Here is a 9230-nt window from a genome sequence, read left to right on the forward strand (position 1 = left end):
AAGAATAAGAATCCAGCTCAGGCAGCTGAGTCAAGAACTGGCAGGTGGCTGCAGAGATTACCAAGAGCAAAGAAGAGAGAAGGGTTTAGTAGCTGAAGAAGCAGCCAGGAGCCAAACCAGGAAACAGATTGAGGCAATATATACCTCTAGCCATCCCCCTACCCGCAGCTCAACTAATGTCCAAAAACTAGCAAAGCACAATAGGAAAAGGTATCACTGAATGGAGTCAACTATTGACAATAATTTTTTTTTTTTTTGGGGGGGGATGCTAAACTTGTAACTCGCAAAAAATATCCCCTCATCCGGCAAAGAAAAATCAAATATATCTAATAGCGAATGATCAGCCTGTATCTCAATGTCAAGAGCAAGATAGGCACAATGGACAAATCAAAAAGCTAGGTTCCTGTCACTCTCCTTCTCCTTGCAGCTTATACTCTCCCCTCCCCCCCCCAGTCATTCATAGCACTTTTCTTCAACCAGTCGCTCTCTTTGCTCAACCCATCTAAACCACACTCTCCCCTCCCCCCCCCCACTTCTTCCTCACTTCTTCTCCTTTCCCCTCTCCCTACTCCCTCCATACAGGCACAATTTTCTCCTCCTGCATAGGCACAATTTGACTTATATTTGGGGGAAGAGAGTTTAACAGCTCTTTTTTGCCTTTCTGCTTCTCATTTCCCCTTGAACCAGCCTTCCATTGCCCTCCACTCCCCAGCAAGCTCCAATGTACTTTTCTCTAGCCAGTTGCTATTCGATGTAGGATTTAGCGCACTCATCTCCTCACTGCTTCCCGACTTTTCACTCTTCTTTCTTTGGTAGGTTCTAACCCATTTAAAAATTTGTGACTCCTTGCCAACCACAGGCTTGGATCATTTCTCTGTTCTGCTCTCCCTGGCTCCAGGCACATTTCTGTTTTCCGAGACTTCTTTCCCCGTGTCCTTTTGCGCTACAGTACTTTCCCTGGTACTCAGATTCCAGGCCAATGGCCATCCTCTGCCTGTAGAGTCCACACAAGATTCTTGGCCGTGTGCTCACCCTGAGCTCTGGAGGCCCAACAACAATCACAGTCTGAAACCTCAAATATTACGTGCCGAGGGGAAAAACATATTCCAGCAGCCCATGGCATAGGAGTATGCACTCAAGCTAGCCACTGTGTTCTGAACTGCCGCCTCTTCCTGCTGCTGCTAAGTTACTTTAGGCTCACATAGCCCAGAGCTCAGTGCCCCTATTATTTCAACCGCCTGTGGTATATAATGGAGGAATAATTTAAAATATTTGTGAGGAATGGGAACAGTCTACTGTCCATTCCCCCCTCAGTTTGATTCCTGACCATAGCCCATCTCAATATCATAGTTGCCAAGAGAAAGTTTTAAAAAGGGAGATTTTCAGTTCATGGTATTCCATGCTTCCACAATAAGATCATAAAAACATAAGAAGAGCCTTACTGGGTCAGACCAATGGTCCATCAAGCCCAGTAGCCCTTTCTCACGGTGGCCAATCCAGGCCACTAGTACCTGGCCAAAACCCAAGGTGTAGCAATATTCCATGCTATCAATACAAGGCAAGCAGTGGCTTCCCCCATGTCTTTCTCAATAACAGACTATGAGTTTTTCCTCCAGGAACTTGTCCAAACCTTTCTTAAAACCTCCTCGCCTTTCCCCAGCCTTCTAATCAAATACTTTATTTACCCCATGACTGCAAGGTTGGAACAAGAGAGCAGATACAAGTTTTGTTTGTTAGGCACCATCATCTTGTGTTCAAGTCTTAGTGACTTGATAAATTTCAGCCCTAAATAGAAATTGGTTTTGTGCTTGTCCAGTAAGGTCCAGTGTCATCCCTATGCTCGTTTTCAACATGCCCAGCCATCTGATTGCAGGTCACCCTCTTTGCCTGGTTCTTTCGAACTTCCCAAACATGATGTCTTTCTCCAATGATCTTGCTCTTCCGACAGTGTGACCAAAATAAGATAGTCTTAACTTCATCGTTTGAGCTTCGAGTGACATAGCCAGTTTGATCTCTTCCAGAATCAATTTGGTAGTTCTTCTGGAGGCACGCATAACATCCTTCTCCAGCACCAAAGCTCAAATGAGAATCTTCATTCTGTCTTGTCTCCATAGTGTTCAACTTTCACATCTTTAATTGACCACTGAGAAAATGAGTGCATGGACAAGTATGATCATTGTTTGGAGTGTTATTTCCTTGCCTTTGAATATTTCGTGAAGAATCCAAGCTATCCAAAACTGATCCAGCTCAGTTAGCAATAGAATACATTCCCACCCAGTGATTCTTGGGGTCACTCAGTTGTGATCAGAAGCTGATGGATTCAAATCATGCACACAAATTTTTTTTTAAAGTTCTCTTTTCTTTGCTTGTTCTTGATTTTTTCCTTTTTTCTTTCTAGTCTCTACTCTCCTGCACTTCCGTCCCTCTCTTCACCCCTTATTGCTTCTTTCCTCCAACCTAATTCACTCTTCAGAACCATTTGTCAGCCTCCCCCCACCCAACAGCCCCTCCTCTTTAAATCCCACACAGTTCCTCTCCTTGTCCTCATCTGTTTCACTTCAGTCTATCCCTCACCTTTATCTTTATCACAGCCCATGCCCCCAAGCTTGCGTTTGCTACAGCTTTGTTCTCCCTTTCACAGTCCATCTCTCACCATACAATCCTTATCATCTATAACAGTGCCTGTGCTACTCTCTCCTTCCTTATTCCTTTCCTAGTGCCGCCCTCAAGTACATCTCCCCTTTTCCATGGGAGACCAAAGGCAGGAAGCCTCTCTGACCTACACGGCAGCTCTTTTCTGTTTCCTGCTATTAGCCCATTGGTTAGATATTCCTTAGTCAACCAATACGCTGCAAAGGAATCAGGACCAGTAACTTAGGAGATCTCAACCTTCCATCCTGCTTTCTCCCTTGGCCTACTGGCTGGCTAAGAAATGTCTTACCAATGGTGTCAAGACTGCTGGTCCTGCCTCCTCTGCAACTTTATTGGCTGGCTATGGAATGTCTGATGAATGTGCTGGAGGGGAAGGTGGGAGCAATAGCTGAGGAGAGACAACCTTTTCTTCCTGCTTTCCCTTGCAACTCTACAAACTGAAGGCTTCAGCTCTGACTAGGCAGTGTTGGAAAGAATATTGGAGGTGCTCTAGCATCCACAGAGCTGGTGTCTATGGACCGCACTATAAGATCAGTTAACCCTGTAGAGTCACCTTCAATGGACTCTCCTCCCAAATGCTTGTGCGTTGCCAAACAACTTCACCCTGACTAGGTACTTTGCTCTCAAATTGAGAGCAAAGCTCAAGCATCTGCTAGGTATCCATGAGATATCACTAATCTACCCTGTTGGAGTGAAGGAATAGCCTAATGGTTAAAGCAGCATGCTATGGCCCAGATCAAGGTTTCTTAAAAATTTCTTATACCACTTAATCCAAAATTCAAAGCGGTGTACAATAAAATCCATTATCAGCATACAATGGCACAAAACAAAAGATTAAAACAAAACATATAACTGGGGATTGGTTAGTAAAACCAAAAACACATACACCGGACAAACAGAAGTAAGACAAAAGGGAAAAGGGACGGACTACAATAAGTAAAGAAAAGAACAAATAAGGAAAGGGTTGACCCAAAGAACAATTGTCGAGGGCAATTGTCTAAGAATAGGAGCTGCAGTAGGAATTGAACCAGGCTTGTGACCTTGGCCAAGTCACTTAACCTTTATCGCCTCAAGTATAAAGTTAGATTGAGTGTCCTCCTCCAGGGTCAGAAATATGCATTCTGTACCTGAATGTAACTCACCGTGAGCTACAACTGAATTTAAAAAACCAAAACAAAACCTAAATCCAAATCTATTGACAAAGGCCAACAATCTATGGGCATAGTTTAGGCCTCAGACCAAAAAGATGTTTCTATCTAATATGGACTGGCCTCAGTGGAACATTTCTACCAGTACAGTAGCTAGAGCCATTGCTCAATAGTGCCTTGGCTAGGACTGTATAATGTGTATAAAGCAAAAAACACTAGTGCTTAAATCAGAAGTCTTGCCCCTTGAGCAACACTTGTTAACCATGTTGACCTTGTATCTTGAAGGGCACTCACTGGATCTTGCAGGCTGGGTGGCAGCACATTTCCTTTCTCCACAGGGGCAATGTGTTAGGGATGATCAAGGAGCACTCAGGAAGGATAAGGCCATAGCAGAGAGACTGAATGAATTCTTTGCTTCAGTCTTTAAGAAAGAAGATGTAAGAGATCTACCTGAACTGGAAACAGTTTTCAAGGTGGATGATGCAGAAGAACAGAGAAATATCATGGTTAATCTGGAAGTTGTACTAAGCCAAATCGACAAGCTAAAAAGTTTTCACATAGACTGGATGGTATATATCCCAGGGTACTAAAAGAACTCAAAACATGAAATTGCTGATCTGCTGTTAGTGATCTGTAAACTAATCGCTAAAATCATCTGTAGTATCTGAAGATTGGAGGGTGCCCAGTGTTACGCCGATTTTTAAAAAGGATTCCAGGGAAGATCCGGGAAATTACAGACCGGTAAGCCAGACTTCATTGACAGGCAAAATGGTGGAAACAAATATAAAAAATTAAATCTGGAACACGTAAACAAATATGATTTAATGGGACACAGTCAGCATGGGTTCAGCTGAGGGAGATCTTGCCTCACCAATTTGCTTGACTTCTTTGACAGTATGACTAAAGATGTGGATAAAGGCGAGCCAGTTGATGTAGAGCAGGGGTCTCAAAGTCCCATTAAACCCTACCCTTTGTTTTCTATATGATAACAACTGAACTTTGCCACCTACCACGACTCTCTAATTTTCTCAGGAGTCCCTTATTAGGAACTTTGTCAAAAGCTTTCTGAAAATCTAGATACTCTACATCAGGGATCTCAAAGTCCCTCCTCGAGGGCCGCAATCCAGTCGGGTTTTCAGGATTTCCCCAATGAATACGCATGAGATCTCTGTGCATGCATTGCTGTCAATGCATATTCATTGGGGAAATCCTGAAAACCCGACTGGATTGCGGCCCTCAAGGAGGGACTTTGAGATCCCTGATGTAGAGTATCTAGATTTTCAGAAAGCTTTTGACAAAGTTCCTAATAAGGGACTCCTGAGAAAATTAGAGAGTCGTGGTAGGTGGCAAAGTTCAGTTATCATCATATAGAAAACAAAGGGTAGGGTTTAATGGTCCTTTTTCTCAATGGAGGAGAGTAAAGAGTGGAGTGTCACAGGGGTCTGTACTGAGACTGGTGCTATTTAACTTATTTATATCTGGAAATTGGAATGACAAGTGAGAGGATTAAATTTGCAGATGACACTAAACTGTTCAAAGTTGTTAAAATGCATGCAGATTGTGAAAAATTGCAGGCAGACCTTAGGAAAATGGAAGAATAGACATCCAAGTGGCAGATGAAATGTAATGTGGAATAACCCAAATCATAAATACCAGATGCTATGGTCCACTTTGGGGGTTAGCGCCCAAAAACAGGATCTGGGTATCATTGTAGACAATACGATGAAACCTTCCGCTCAATGTGTGGGTAAAAAAGCCAAGAAGATGTTACTATGTAGTTGCTAGGAATTATTTAAAAAGGGATGGTTAACAAGACTAAGAATGTTACAATGCCCCTATATTGCTCCATGGTGAGACTTTATCTGGAGTATTGCGTTCATTTCTGGTCTCCTTATCTCAAGGAAGATATAGCGGCACTAGAAAAGGTTCAAAGAAGAGCGACCAAGATGATAAAGGGGATGGAAAAGAGACAAACTGAGGGGGCGATATGATTGAAGTCTACAAAATCCTGAGTGGAGTAGAACGGGTAGAAGTAGATCGAGTTTTCACTCTGACAAAAATCACAAAGGCTAGGGGACACTCGATGAAGTTACAGGTAAATACTTTTAAAACCAATAGGAGGAAATATTTTTTTCACTCAGAGAATAGTTAAGCTCTGGAATGCATTGCCAGAGGTTGTGGTAAGAGCGGATAGCGTAGCTGGTTTTAAGAAATGTTTGGATAAGTTCCTGGAGGAAAATTCCATAGTCTGTTATTGACAAAGACATGGGGGAAGCCACTGCTTGCCCTGGATCAGTAGCATGGAATGTTGCTACTCTCTGGGTTTTTGCCAGGTACTAATGATCTGGATTGGCCACCATAAGGATGGACTACAGGGCTTGAGGGGCCATTGGACTGACCCAGTAAGGCTTACTTTGTAGGCTACTTTTCTTGACGTCATCAGGATGGGGAGGGGAGTCCTACAGCTTGCCCCCACCATCATCCAAGAGATATTACAGTGGGGAACAAACACTAATTTAGCAGGAAAAGCATGTTTGAGAATTAGGCCAGGTAAGACTTAGGCATATTAGGCAATCTATAGCCTCTTCCACCAGGTTAATTTTATGCCCCCGATATAGTGCCACCTTGAAGTTTGTGTCATTATCAGGACCTATTTTTACATTGCAGCTGCTCTTCAGCATCCTCAGAAACTGCTAATGCTGGGTTAGCACCTGTTGACGAGCACCTTAAACAAGAGAAATCTGTATTTAAGACCTTTTCCTGCAGCTTAAGGGAATAATGTAGAAAGAAACAAAAGGGAAAAAGCCAACAATCTGGTTTATAACTGAAGGGAAAGGGGGACACAGTTTCAAGTTTAATAATGCTCTTGATTCATCGCTTAATCATACTTCAAAGCGATGAACAATTTAAAACACGTTCAATAGAAAACAATACAGTACACACTTTAAATAATAACATTGGGTTAAAAACTAACACATCATTTTGGGAACAAGGTAAAAAGGGATTGTGAAATACAATTCAATGTAGAAAAGCAATATAAAGGAAAAGTACAAGAGGAAGCCAAGTAAAAACATAGTTTAATACAGTAAAATCTTTGGCCTAAGGATTAGTAAGTTAAGCACCAAAGGCATCTTTAAAAAGAAATGTTTTTAGATTACTTTTAAATTCTAAGTTTAAATTTTAAGTTCTAGGAGGGAGACTCTTGCAAGCTTTGACTTTACAATCTAAAGTAGGATGTATTTGTTGGCAATGCATGCAATTGGGTAATGTGGTAGCTCTGAAGTACCTTCTTAGCTTAAGATATAGCTGCCACGGGGGAGAGATGGAGTTTGTGTGTGTGTGTGTGTTTAAGCTGCCACCCTCTACAGACTTTAAATACTAAAGGGGGGGCAAAAATAAAAAAATATATACGATAATATTGTTCCAGCTTACAGGAGGAGGGGAAGGGGGGGGACCACTTCTTAATTCTAAACAGAGGAAAGGCCAGCAGTAGCAAAAAAAAAAAAAAAAAAAAAAAGGGAGTGGAAAGGAAAGAGGACAAATTAAGGAAAGGTGACCAAACCCTATAGCAAAGGGGGTAGAGGCAACTCAATTAGGCTCCTCTCAGCTACTTATGGTGGAAAGCATGCATAAGGGCTGCAGCTTATATGTTGCCTAGTTCTGGAGAAGCAGCATTTAAACTACCTTTATTCTAATTCATTGAAGACACAGCATGACCTCAAGCAGGGGTATAGTTTGCCTACCCAAATTTGAATTTGGGGTTGGGGGGGGGGGCAAGAGAATCCATTCAGCACTGCCACTTTCAATATTTTGGGGGGGGGGGGGTAGCTATTATCTGCCTCAAAACCCCCAGAACTAGCGCGTTCCCCCTCATCCAGCACCCAACCGCTGGGCCAGCCGCCACAAAGCCCTACTGCCACCACCCCAAGGGAAGAAGAGCCCCCCCCCCGTTCCGGGGGTGGGAGGGGGGGGGGAACCACCGGTCCCATTTCTGCAGCAGCGATGCGCACGTTCCCCGGCCGCCCGGACCTGCGTGGGCTGGACTCGCCGTTAAACGTGGCCGGGAGCGAAGCATCCGCAGCAGAGTCTCTCCCCCCCCCCCAAAAAAAAAAAAAAAAAAAACCCCATGCGTTTTTTTTTTTTTTTTTTTTAACATGCACTATACGTTCAAAATGCGCCAGGAGCCACTCAGGTGGCCCTGCAGGCAACTGCGCTGAACCCTCCACGGCACAGACTGATACGTCTTACGGCCGCAACTAGAAATAAAGTGAGGGGGGGGGGACCGATACTTACATCGCACCTGGGGGGGGGGGGGAGGGAGGGACTTTAATTTCCCACAGCCCGAAAACGTCAACTCCTCTCCCGGCCCCGGGCTCCCGCGACGCCTCCGTCGGCTTCCTTCGCTCGGGCTCTTCAGTTGGCCGGGCATGAGCTCGGAAACCTCCCGCTCGTCTCCCGAAAGGTAAAAGCCATTAAAAAAAAAATGCTAATTCACCCGAAGGTGTCATTCAGAGTTCCTACGTCACCGTGACTCCTTTAGTTTAGGAGGAGGGGTGGGTGGGAGACACCCCCCCCTTGAATAATGTTCACTATTAAGACAAAATCCCCCCCTCCCCCGTCTTTCTTCCCCACCCCTGCGCGTGTTGGGGTTTTTTTTTTTTTTTCCTCACTAGGAATCGCTCGCTAATGACTGCTCCATTTAACGAGCCGGCTCACGGACACGGGCAGCCAATGGGGAAGGGAGGAGGAAGGGCACGCGCCGGAGCTGCCTTCTGCTGCGGGGAGGAGGAAGAACAATGCGAGTGTTGGCTCCTCCCCTGCTCCGGGCGGCGGCGGCGGCACTCAGCCCCCCTCCCCCGGCCACCACCCCTGGCTGCCACTCCGTGACCCGCACAGAAGCGCTGGCACCGCGTTTTGCTTCTTTCGGGGAGCTTTGCTTGAAGTCACGGACCCCCCCGGCGCACTCCTGGGCACGTTGCCCTTTTAAGAGGGCTAGCCCCCACCTTTAAGTTTCCTCCCCTACTGAGCTGCGACCTCCTGTGGCTGGGCCGTTGCTATGGCGACTAGCTGCCATGTGATCGGGTGGGCATCTTTTTTAGCTGCTGCCCTGACGCATCGTTTTATTGGGCACGGGGCAGCTGGTCAGTTCCCCCGTTTGGGGGAAAAGAGGGAGTTCACCCAGGCCTGATTTGGTTCGGACATCCTAAAAGGGATGCGGTACTTGTAGTCCTTGATGTCTCTTAGTGGAAGCAGTGCTGCAGGTCCCATAATGCACCGGGATAGGTCCCGGATCTTGTACTTGTAGTCCTTGATGTCTCTTAGTGGAAGCAGTGCTGCAGGTCCCATAATGCACCGGGATAGGTCCAGGATCTTGTACTTGTAGTCCTTGATGTCTCTTAGTGGAATCAGTGCTGAAGGTCCCATAATGCA

The 9230-nt window shown here is 45.1% G+C and overlaps 1 protein-coding gene across 19 annotated transcripts in view; it reads right to left on the reverse strand.

Moving 5' to 3' along the window:
- Positions 1-8934, reverse strand: part of WNK2 (WNK lysine deficient protein kinase 2) — a 206437-nt gene extending 197503 nt beyond the window's left edge. For 4 of the 19 annotated variants that reach the window (XM_033926236.1, XM_033926238.1, XM_033926245.1 and 1 more), the window contains exon 1: positions 8094-8698. The gene's annotated coding sequence lies outside the window, so the exon portion shown is untranslated. Of the gene's footprint in view, positions 1-7484; positions 7504-8093; positions 8700-8803 lie in introns of those variants that run through there. The other 15 variants (XM_033926239.1, XM_033926237.1, XM_033926248.1 and 12 more) reach the window with 8 other exon arrangements.
- Positions 8935-9230: the final 296 nt, after the last annotated feature.

This window comes from Geotrypetes seraphini, chromosome 17 (assembly GCF_902459505.1).
Source record: "Geotrypetes seraphini chromosome 17, aGeoSer1.1, whole genome shotgun sequence".
In the NCBI taxonomy this organism is placed as follows: Eukaryota; Metazoa; Chordata; class Amphibia; order Gymnophiona; family Dermophiidae; genus Geotrypetes; species Geotrypetes seraphini.